Raw genomic sequence first — 9,425 nt, 5'->3', positions numbered from 1 at the left:
CACACCAAAGGCCAGTCTTCATCCAAAGAAGGTGATGTTGTGTATATGGATTGGAAGGGAGTCCTCTATTATGAGCTCCTTCTGGAAAACCAAACGATTAATTCCAACAAGTACTGATCCCAATTAGACCAAATAAAAGCAGCACTCATCAAAAAGCGTCTGGAATTAGTGCATAGAAAACACATAATCTTCCATCAGGATAATGCAAGACCACATGTTTCTTTGATGACCAGGCAAAAACTATTACAGCTTGGCTGGGAAGTTCTGATTCATCCGGCATGTTCACCAGACATTGCACCTTTGGATTTCCATTCATTTAGGTCTTTACAAAATTCTCTTAATGGAAAAAATTTCAACTCCCTGGAAGACTGTAAAAGGCACCTGGAACAGTTCTTTGCTCAGAAAGTTTTGGGGGAGCTTCCCTGGTGGCGCAGTGGTTAAGAATCTGCCTGCCAGTGCAGGGGACACGGTTCAAGCCCTGGTCCGGGAAGATCCTGCAACTAGGCCCACAACTAGTGAGCCTGCGCTCTAGAGCCCAGGAGGCACTACTGAGCCTGCATTCCACAACTACTGAAGCCCACAGCCTAGAGCCCATGCTCTGCAACAAGAGAAGCCACCACAATGAGAAGCCTGCACACCACAACAAAGAGTAGCCCCTGCTCGCCGCAACTAGAGAAAGCCTGCATGCAGCAACAAAGACCCAACACAGCCAAAGGTAAATAAATTAAATAAATAAATTTATTTTTTAAAAAAAGTTTTGGGGGCTTCCCTGGTGGCGCAGTGGTTGGGAGTGCGCCTGCCGATGCAGGGGATGCGGGTTCGTGCCCCGGTCCGGGAGGATCCCGCGTGCCGCGGAGCGGCTGGGCCCGTGGGCCGTGGCCGCTGGGCCTGCGCGTCCGGAGCCTGCGCTCCGCGGCAGGAGAGGCCACAGCGGTGAGAGGCCCGTGTACCAAAAAAAAAAAAAGTTTTGGGAAGATGGAATTATAAAGTTGCCTGAAAAATGACAGAAGGTAGAACAAAAGAGTGAATACGTTGTTCAATAAAGTTCTTGGTGAAAATGAAAAATGTCTTTTATTTTTACTTAAAAGCCAAAGGCACTTTTTAGCCAACTGAATATATAGAAGACCCTAAAGACTCCACACAAAAACTTCTAGAACTGATAATCCTAAAATTCATATGGAACCGTAAAATACCCAGAATAGCCAAAGAAATCCTGAGGAAAAAGAACAAAGCAGGGGACTTCCCTGGTGGCGCAGTGGTTAAGAATCCTTCTGCCAATGCAGGGGACACAAGTTCCAGCAACGAAGACCCAATGCAGCCAAAAATAAATTAATAAAAAAGAACAAAGCAGGAAGCATAACCGTCCCAGATTTGAGACAATACTATTGGATTGGCCAAAAAGTTCATTCAGGTTTTTCTGTAACATCTTATGGAAAAACCTGAACTTTTTGGCCAACTCAATACAAAGCTACAGTAATCAAAACTGTGGTATTAGGGCTTCCCTGGTGGCGCAGTGGTTGGGAGTCCTCCTGACGATGCAGGGGACGCAGGTTCGTGCCCCGGTCGGGGAAGATCCCACGTGCCGCGGAGCAGCTGGGCCCGTGAGCCATGGCTGCTGAGCCTGCGCATCTGGAGCCTGTGCTCCGCAACGGGAGAGGCCACAACAGTGAGAGACCCGCGTACCGGAAAAAAAAAAAAAAAAAAAAAAAAAAACCAACTGTGGTATTGGCACAAAAACCAACATATGAGTCAATGGAACAGAATAGCCCAGAAATAGGCCCACACCCCCATGGTCAATTAATCTTTGACAAAGGAGGCAAGAATATACAATGGTAAAAAAAAAAAAAAAAAAAAGTCTCTTCAGCAAGTGGTGTTGGGAAAGTTGGATGCATGTATATCAATGAAGTTAGAACACTCTCACCATAAACAAAAATAAACTCAAAATGGCTTAAAGTCTTAAACATAAGACATGACACCATAAAACTCATGGAAGAGAACATAGACAAAACATTGCCTGACAAATCGTACCTGAGGCAGTCAGTCTCCCAAGGAAACAGAAATAAAAACAAAAATAAACAAATGAGACCTAATCAAACTTTTGCACAGCAAAGGAAACCATAAGCAAAACAAAAAGACAACGTACAGAGTGGGAGAAAATGTTTACAAACAATCAACTGACAAGGGCTTAATTTCTAAAATGTACAAACAGCTCATACGATTCAACAACAAAAAAACAAACAACCCAGTTAAAATGTGGGCAGAAAACCTAAACAGACATTTCTTCAAAGAGGAAATACAGATGGCCAACAGCCACGTGAAAAAATGCACAACATCGCCAATTATTAGAGAAATGCAAATCAAAACTACAATGAGGTACCACCTCACACCAGTCAGAATGGCCATCATTAAAAAGTCTACAAGGGCTTCCCTGGCGGCGCAGTGGTTGAGAGTCCGCCTGCTGATGCAGGGGACGCAGGTTCGTGCCCCGGTCCGGGAAGATCCCACATGCCGCGGAGCAGCTGGGCCCGTGAGCCATGGCAGCTGAGCCTGCGCGTCCGGAGCCTGGGCTGTGCAACGGGAGACGCCACAACAGTGAGAGGCCCGCATACCGTCAAAAAAAAAAAAGAGTCTACAAATAACAAATACTGGAGAGGGTGTGGAGAAGAGGGAACCCTCCTACACTGCTGGTGGGAATGTAAACTGGTACAACCACTATGGAGAACAGTACGGAGACTCCTCAGAAAACTAAACATGGAATTATCGTATGATCCAGCAATCCAACTCCTGGGAATACATACAGACAAAACTCCAATCTAAAAAGATACAGGCACCCCTATACTCATAGCAACACTATTCACAATAGCCAAAACATGGAAGCAACCTAAATGTCCATTGACAGATGAATGGATAAAGATGGGGTCTATTTATACTATGGAATACTACTACTCTGCCATAAAAAAGAACAAAATAATGCCATTAGCAGCAGCAATGGATGCAACTAGAGATTATCATACTAAGTGAAGTAAGTCATAAAGAAAAAGACAAATACTATATATCACTTATATGTGGAATCTAAAATGTGACACAAATGAACCTATTTTTGAAACAGAATCTTGGACATAGAGAACAGACTATTGGTTGCCAAGGGGGAGGGGGTTGGGGAGGGATGGAGTGGAAGGTTGAGGTTAGCAGATGGAAGCTTTTATATATAATGTTAATATTCAATGGATAAACAACAAGGACCTTCTGTATAGCACAGAGAATTATATTCAATATCATCTGATAAACCATAATGGAAAAGAATACTTTAGAAAAGAATATATATATAACTGAATCACTTTGCTGCACAACAGAAATTAACATTGTTAATCAACTATGTTTCAATTAAAAATATATACTGATTTTTTTAAAAAGAAAAAAAACTAATGCTCTGTTGGAAAAAAAAAAGAAAATGGTCATATTGTGGTCAAGATGAAAATAAGAGGTCAGGTAATTTCAATGTACAGAGACGTTTATTTGGAAAGACTCTGTATCACAGGACAACTTGAGTCACACAGTGCAAATCATTCTGATTGCTAAATCCTCCGAGTAAGTTGGGGTTTTCGGGGAAATCATTCCAAAATGTATAGTTTGCTTTCCCACCTTGCCAAATGAAGTGCACTTACTCTGTCATTCTGCCTTTTCTTGCTCCCAGCTGCACTGCCCTGGGTGGCGAGCTGCAGTGCCCCTCCCCCTGGGAAGCAGCCTGGAACATGCATTTCTGTCACTTGCCTCTCCAAGGAGCAGGAGCAGCACATGACCTGCTGGGACCTATCGGGGGTCTCTGCCCCTTTTGGAAGTCACGTCAGAGGCTGGAACGACCTTTGGGGTCCCCCTCACCCCAGTAACACCATTCTCAGCCATTATCTCCCACCTCTGACTCGTCAGCAGCATTCACACTTACTTTGGATTTTTTTTTTAGTTCTAAGTCTTTATATTTTATGTATTTAAATCTTGCTCTTTATATTATTTCTCCTTACAGCTATCAAAAATCTGATGCTTAGTTCTCTTCAAATTTTCTATTATTTGGAAAATATTTTAGACCACCTAGAATTTGGTGTACTGTGTATAATCTGACATTTTCCAATAAAAAAGCAAAGCGTGGAACCCATATTTATGCCTGAAGGAAGATCAGTAACTTTGGCTTAAGGATCTCCTACACGTCAGAGGCCATTGGACATGAGTGGGCAATCCAACCAGGAGAGCCCGAGAAAGGCTCATGGGTGCCAAATCCAGACAGAACCATGCGTCCCCTGCCAATCAATCCGTGAAGGCTCTGCTGTGATGTGCAGAGCTGTGAGGGGATAGGAAAATGCATTGCTGGTGACAATACAGTCCACCTGTGTTGGGTTATGGGGACACAACAGCGTGACCATCTCCTCTGGAGGAAGATGACCGCGCACCAGGACGTGGCTGGCAGGTGCCAGGCAGCCCAGGGGCTCCCTGAGGGGCAGGGGCACTCCTGGACGACAGGTCTGGAAGCTTCGTCCACCAAAGTCCACCCCGTGCACGGAGCGGCTGGAGATGGAGGCCCAGGAGTCGGACTTGCCTGGGGGCAGAGGAAAATCAGAGGAGTGGTGGTGGGCACAGCACTGGGGTCTCGACTCTGGCCCACCTGGATAAGTTTGGGGAACACTTTTAGTGTCATGTGTAAAAGTTCCGGAGCTGAGAAGTGCCGGTGAGATGGTGTGCAGTTCAGGGTCCCCAAGACACTCTCACCTCTGACACCACTCACAGGTTTCAGGCTCCTCAAGATCACTCTCAAGTTCAATAACTTGCTACATGGACACAAAGAACTCACCTTGAAAGCTGATATAACATGGTTACAGGAAACGGACACAGATTCAAATTAGCCAAGAGGCTGTATGGGGCAGAATCCAGGGAAAGTTCCAGATGTGGAGTTTCCGTTGTCCTCTCCCTAGAGAGTCACAGGCAGCATTACTTTCCTGACACTGGTGTGGGACACAGTGCACGGGTATGGCAACAGGGAAGCTCACCTGAGCCTTGGCGTCCAGAGCTCTTACTGGGGCTGGTGACAGCTGGCCGCCTGCATGACCAACCTCAGGGTCCAGCCCCTCCAGAGGTCGAGCTGATGCCGTGCAGCCCAAGGACTCCACCATAGGTCACTGTTGGTGTAGACCACCTCACATGGCCCAAGGCTGCAGGTAAACAAAGATAACTCTTCTCAGGCAGGACATTCTAACCATCCAGGAGCCCAGGACAGAGACCAGCCCTCTCCTGAGGTGAGGGTAGTCTTTTCTGCAAAGGTGATTAAGAGTGGGTTGGAGGGACTTCCCTGGTGGCGCAGTGGTTAAGAATCCGCCTGCCAATGCAGGGGACACGGGTTCCACCCCTGGTCCAGGAAGATCCCACGTGCCGCGGAGCAACTAAGGCTGTGCACCACAACTGAGCTCGTGTGCCACAACTACTGAAGCTCGCATGCCTGGAGCCTGTGCTCCATAACAAGAGAAGCCACGACAATGAGCAGCCCGCGCACTGCAATGAAGAGCAGCCCCCGCTCGCCGCAACTAGAGAAAGACCGCGCACAGCAATGAAGACCCAACGCAGCCAAAAAAAAAAAAGTGAGTGAGTTGGTGCCCAGACCTGCCTGCAACTACTGTGACCTCGAGCCAGTCACTTCCCTTTGTGAGCCTGGGGTTCTGTCACAGGGTCAGTGTGTAATTAAGGCACTGCAGGAAGACCAGCCCAGGCCTCAGTCCGTGTGGTCCATGTGCTGAGTTTGCGGGACTCTGGACAGGTGCAACCACCACGGGGGTTAAGGGGCACCACTCACCCCCACGAGGAGGCGTCCAAACACTCTACAACCCCAGGGGACCCCGAGACCCACGTAGGAAACTGGGACAGGCTGGGGCAGGCGCTTCCCCAGGCAAGCGTGAGAGGCCTCACGGCCCCCTCCAGCCGCTCCAGGAGAGCAGAGAGGCCATTCACCGGGGGGCACCCATGGACTGGCTCAACCCAAGGGCAGGGCTGGGAGGGCCCAGGTCCAGCTCCCAGCAACCCTGTGGCTCAGATGTGATGCCCTGTCTGGGTCTTTGCCCCAAGGGTGTGCACAGGGCCAGGCACAAAACCTAGTATGTGAGCACCAAACGTGCATGCTGTGAGCATGACCTCACCTGGCCTCACCACGACCTTCAGGGTGGATGCCGCTACCTCTTTTACTTGGGGATGCTTGAGCCTCCCCGAACAGGCCAGGGTCCTCCTTGTCTGACCCTCTGACCCCAAGTGCTCATCTGACTCACTGCTAGTTGCCCAATTAATATCTAACAGGCAGCCTGCAGTCTGGGATGCTATCACCCCCAAAGGCACGCTGACAAATTGGTTCCTGATCTCGTGAGCTGAGGAGACAGCAGGCCACGGCCCCAGGAGTGAGCTGACCAGGGGCCCAGGAGCGTCCGCCCAAGAGGGCCCCCTGCTGACACCCAGAACGGGGGGGTCGCTCTGCCCGAGCCCTCCCTGTTCCAAGACGGGCTGGACACCTGGCCCCTGTGAAACGTGTCACCAACTCGTGTCACCAGCCCTATTAAGCCAAAACCAAACAGCCAGGAAAACCTGTCAGACCGTGTCCTCTGGTTCTGCACAGTGAAAATGACAGTGCACCTTTCTTTTTCCAGGTATGCTTCACCATTAAATATCTTTCTTCAGACTGCACTGCCCCTCCCCCCCTCCCCGCCTCTCCCGCCTACCCCCCAACCCAGGGCTTTGGGGCTCCCTTCAAGTAGGCCACAGTCCCTCGGGTGCCACTGGCTCAGGGGACATCCACGCCAGTGGAAGGGACCGCCCCCAGAGCAGGGGTTCTTAGACCACCCAACAAAAGGTCATCTGGACCACAAGGGTCCAATTCGCCCTTCGACAGGCCAAGGGTCTGAGAAGGAGGAGGGTCCCACTGAAACCCAACAAAGAAATGCTGTTCCCTGAGGAATCAGTCAGTTAGAGAAGCACTGGCCACAGTCGTGCCTGTTTAATCTGCAAGCAGAGGTTAAAAGCACAACGTCCGTGCGGGAAGGTGGAGTGGAAATCAGACTGTGCTCTGCTCAACTCTGCATCCTGACAGGCAGGCAGGCAAACAGTTTTCCAATGATTCAGTGCTGGTGACATTACATACTGGGTACAACCACTCTGGAAAGTATTTGCATATTTACATCAGTGTCCTTTAAAACATTTATCCTGTTCCTAGGAATGTATGCTAAAGACACAATTTAAAAGAATACGTTAAAGGCCTGAAGTAGTCACTGTGGAATAATATATGTCCAAATGATAATTTTTATAAAACTAAAATATGTTAATTCGGTAGACATTTTGTTACTGTTACAGAGGCAGTCATCAGGGAATGATGTCCTGGAAGATGGCAGAGTAGGAAGCTCCAGGACTCTGTCCCTCCACCTAAAAGACCACTGAGCTGGCAGGAACTCTAAAGTAACTATTCTGGAACTCAAGTCTAGTCAGACGCTTGCAGCATCCAGGAGAGAGCTTGATGAAGAGGGTAGGAAATTTCAGCAAATTCCAGTGAATCCACAGCTGGCCGGCACCTAGCACACCCATCACCTGGCCCGTGGCATACAGCCGTGTGGATGCTGGCCTGCGTTTCTGACACAGCTTTGCTGGAGGAAGGATAGGCAACAAGGCCACCATCCTCCAAACACGACAACTGTGCTCTGACGGTTGACTGCTGCTTTTCACCACTGCGGGGCTGGCACAGGTTTGGCTGTCATTGGTTTTTTGGGTTTTTGTTTGTTCGTTTGTTTTTTAAAATAAATTTATTTATTTTTGGCTGCATTGGGTCTTCACTGCTGCACGCTTTCTCTAGTTGCGGCGAGCGGGGGCTACTCTGTTGCCGTGCACGGGTTTCTCATCGCAGTGGCTTCTCTCGTTGGGGAGCACGGGCTCTAGGCGCATGGGCTTCAGCAGTTGTGGCTCATGGGCTCCAGAGTGCAGGCTCAGCAGCTGTGGCGCACGGGCCCAGCTGCTCCACGGCACGTGGGATCTTCCTGGACCAGGGCTCGAACCCGTATCCCCTGCGTTGGCAGGCAGACTCCCAACCACTGAGCCACCAGGGAAGCCCATGGCTGTCATTGTTTTAAACACTGGTTTCAAATGGGTAAAAGTGGCTTCCAGAGGGAATTTAAAAGATATTTGTTTCTTCCCCTTTTGGGAACTAGATATTTAAGGAAATCTTTGTTAGGTCACTGGATGACCACATCGAAAATCAAACAGAAATTTCAGGGACTACACTTTGAAAAAGTAAGGAAAAGTCACAGGTGGCCCCAACCCTCAGCAAGCAAGATGCAGCAACCCCAAGGGGTGGGGGACTTAACAATACCGAGTCGGCATCACACGATGCTCAGAGCCCACCAAGCAGAAACTGTGGGGCTGAAACGCACAGCGACTGAAATGAAAAGCTCCCTGGAGGCTCAAGAGCCGATCTGAGCAGCAGAAGGAAGATCAAGGCACCTGAAGACGAGACAACGGGCTTCACGGTGGTTTTCTTTTTTCCCTGCTGCAGTTGTTTTACCTTGTTGCGGTTGTTCAACTATATTTTTATTTTCCCTAACTTTATCTTTCTAATTTTATTTTATTTTTTATTCTTTGTCATTGTACTGCTTTTTTTCTTTTCTTTTTTTTTCTTGCTGTGCCACGCAGTTTGCGGGATCTTGGTGCCCAGGCCGGGCCCAAGCTCCCATGGTGGGAACTCCTAGTCCAAACTGCTGGACTATTAAGGAACCTCAGACCCCAGGGAATATCAACCAGAGTGAGGCCTCCGGAGTCTTCATCTCGGCACCAAGACCGGCTCTACCCAACAGCCTGCAAACTCCAGGGCTGGATGCCTCAGGCCAAAGAACCAGTAAGACAGGAACACAGCCCCACCCATCAAAAAAAAAAAGAAGGAAAGAAAGAGAAAGAAACGACAAAAAAATATGTTACAGACGAAGGAGAAAGGTAAAAACCTACAAGACCAAATAAATGAAAACGAAATAGGCAACCTACCTGAAAAATAATTCAGTGTAATGATGGTAAAGATGATCCAAAATCTCGGGAACAGAACGGAGAAAATACAAGAAACGTTTAACAAGGATCTATAAGAATTAAAGAGCAAACACACAGTAATGAACAACACAAATAATGAAATTATAAATACTCTAGAAGGGGCTTCCCTGGTGGCGCAGTGGTTGAGAATCCACCTGCGGATGCAGGGGACACGGATTCGTGCACCGGTCTGGGAGGATCCCACGTGCCGCGGAGCGGCTGGGCCCGTGAGCCATGGCTGCTGGGCCTGTGCGTCTGGAGCCTGTGCTCTGCAACGGGAGAGGCAACAGCAATGAGAGGCCTGCGTACCACCAAAAAAAAAAAAAAACAACAAAATTTGTATA

The 9,425-nt window shown here is 48.5% G+C and overlaps 1 long non-coding RNA gene across 1 annotated transcript; it reads right to left on the bottom strand.

The window, feature by feature from the left end:
• Positions 1-3,493: 3,493 nt before the first annotated feature.
• Positions 3,494-9,425, bottom strand: LOC136792919 (uncharacterized). Its single transcript, XR_010837540.1, has 4 exons — positions 9,043-9,425; positions 5,037-5,198; positions 4,841-4,957; positions 3,494-4,588 (listed from the first exon to the last, which is right to left on the bottom strand). It is a non-coding gene; the product is annotated as an uncharacterized lncRNA (long non-coding RNA).

This window comes from Kogia breviceps, chromosome 17 (genome assembly GCF_026419965.1).
Source record: "Kogia breviceps isolate mKogBre1 chromosome 17, mKogBre1 haplotype 1, whole genome shotgun sequence".
NCBI classification, from domain to species: Eukaryota; Metazoa; Chordata; class Mammalia; order Artiodactyla; family Physeteridae; genus Kogia; species Kogia breviceps.
This window is presented reverse-complemented; position numbering and strand designations above follow the sequence as displayed.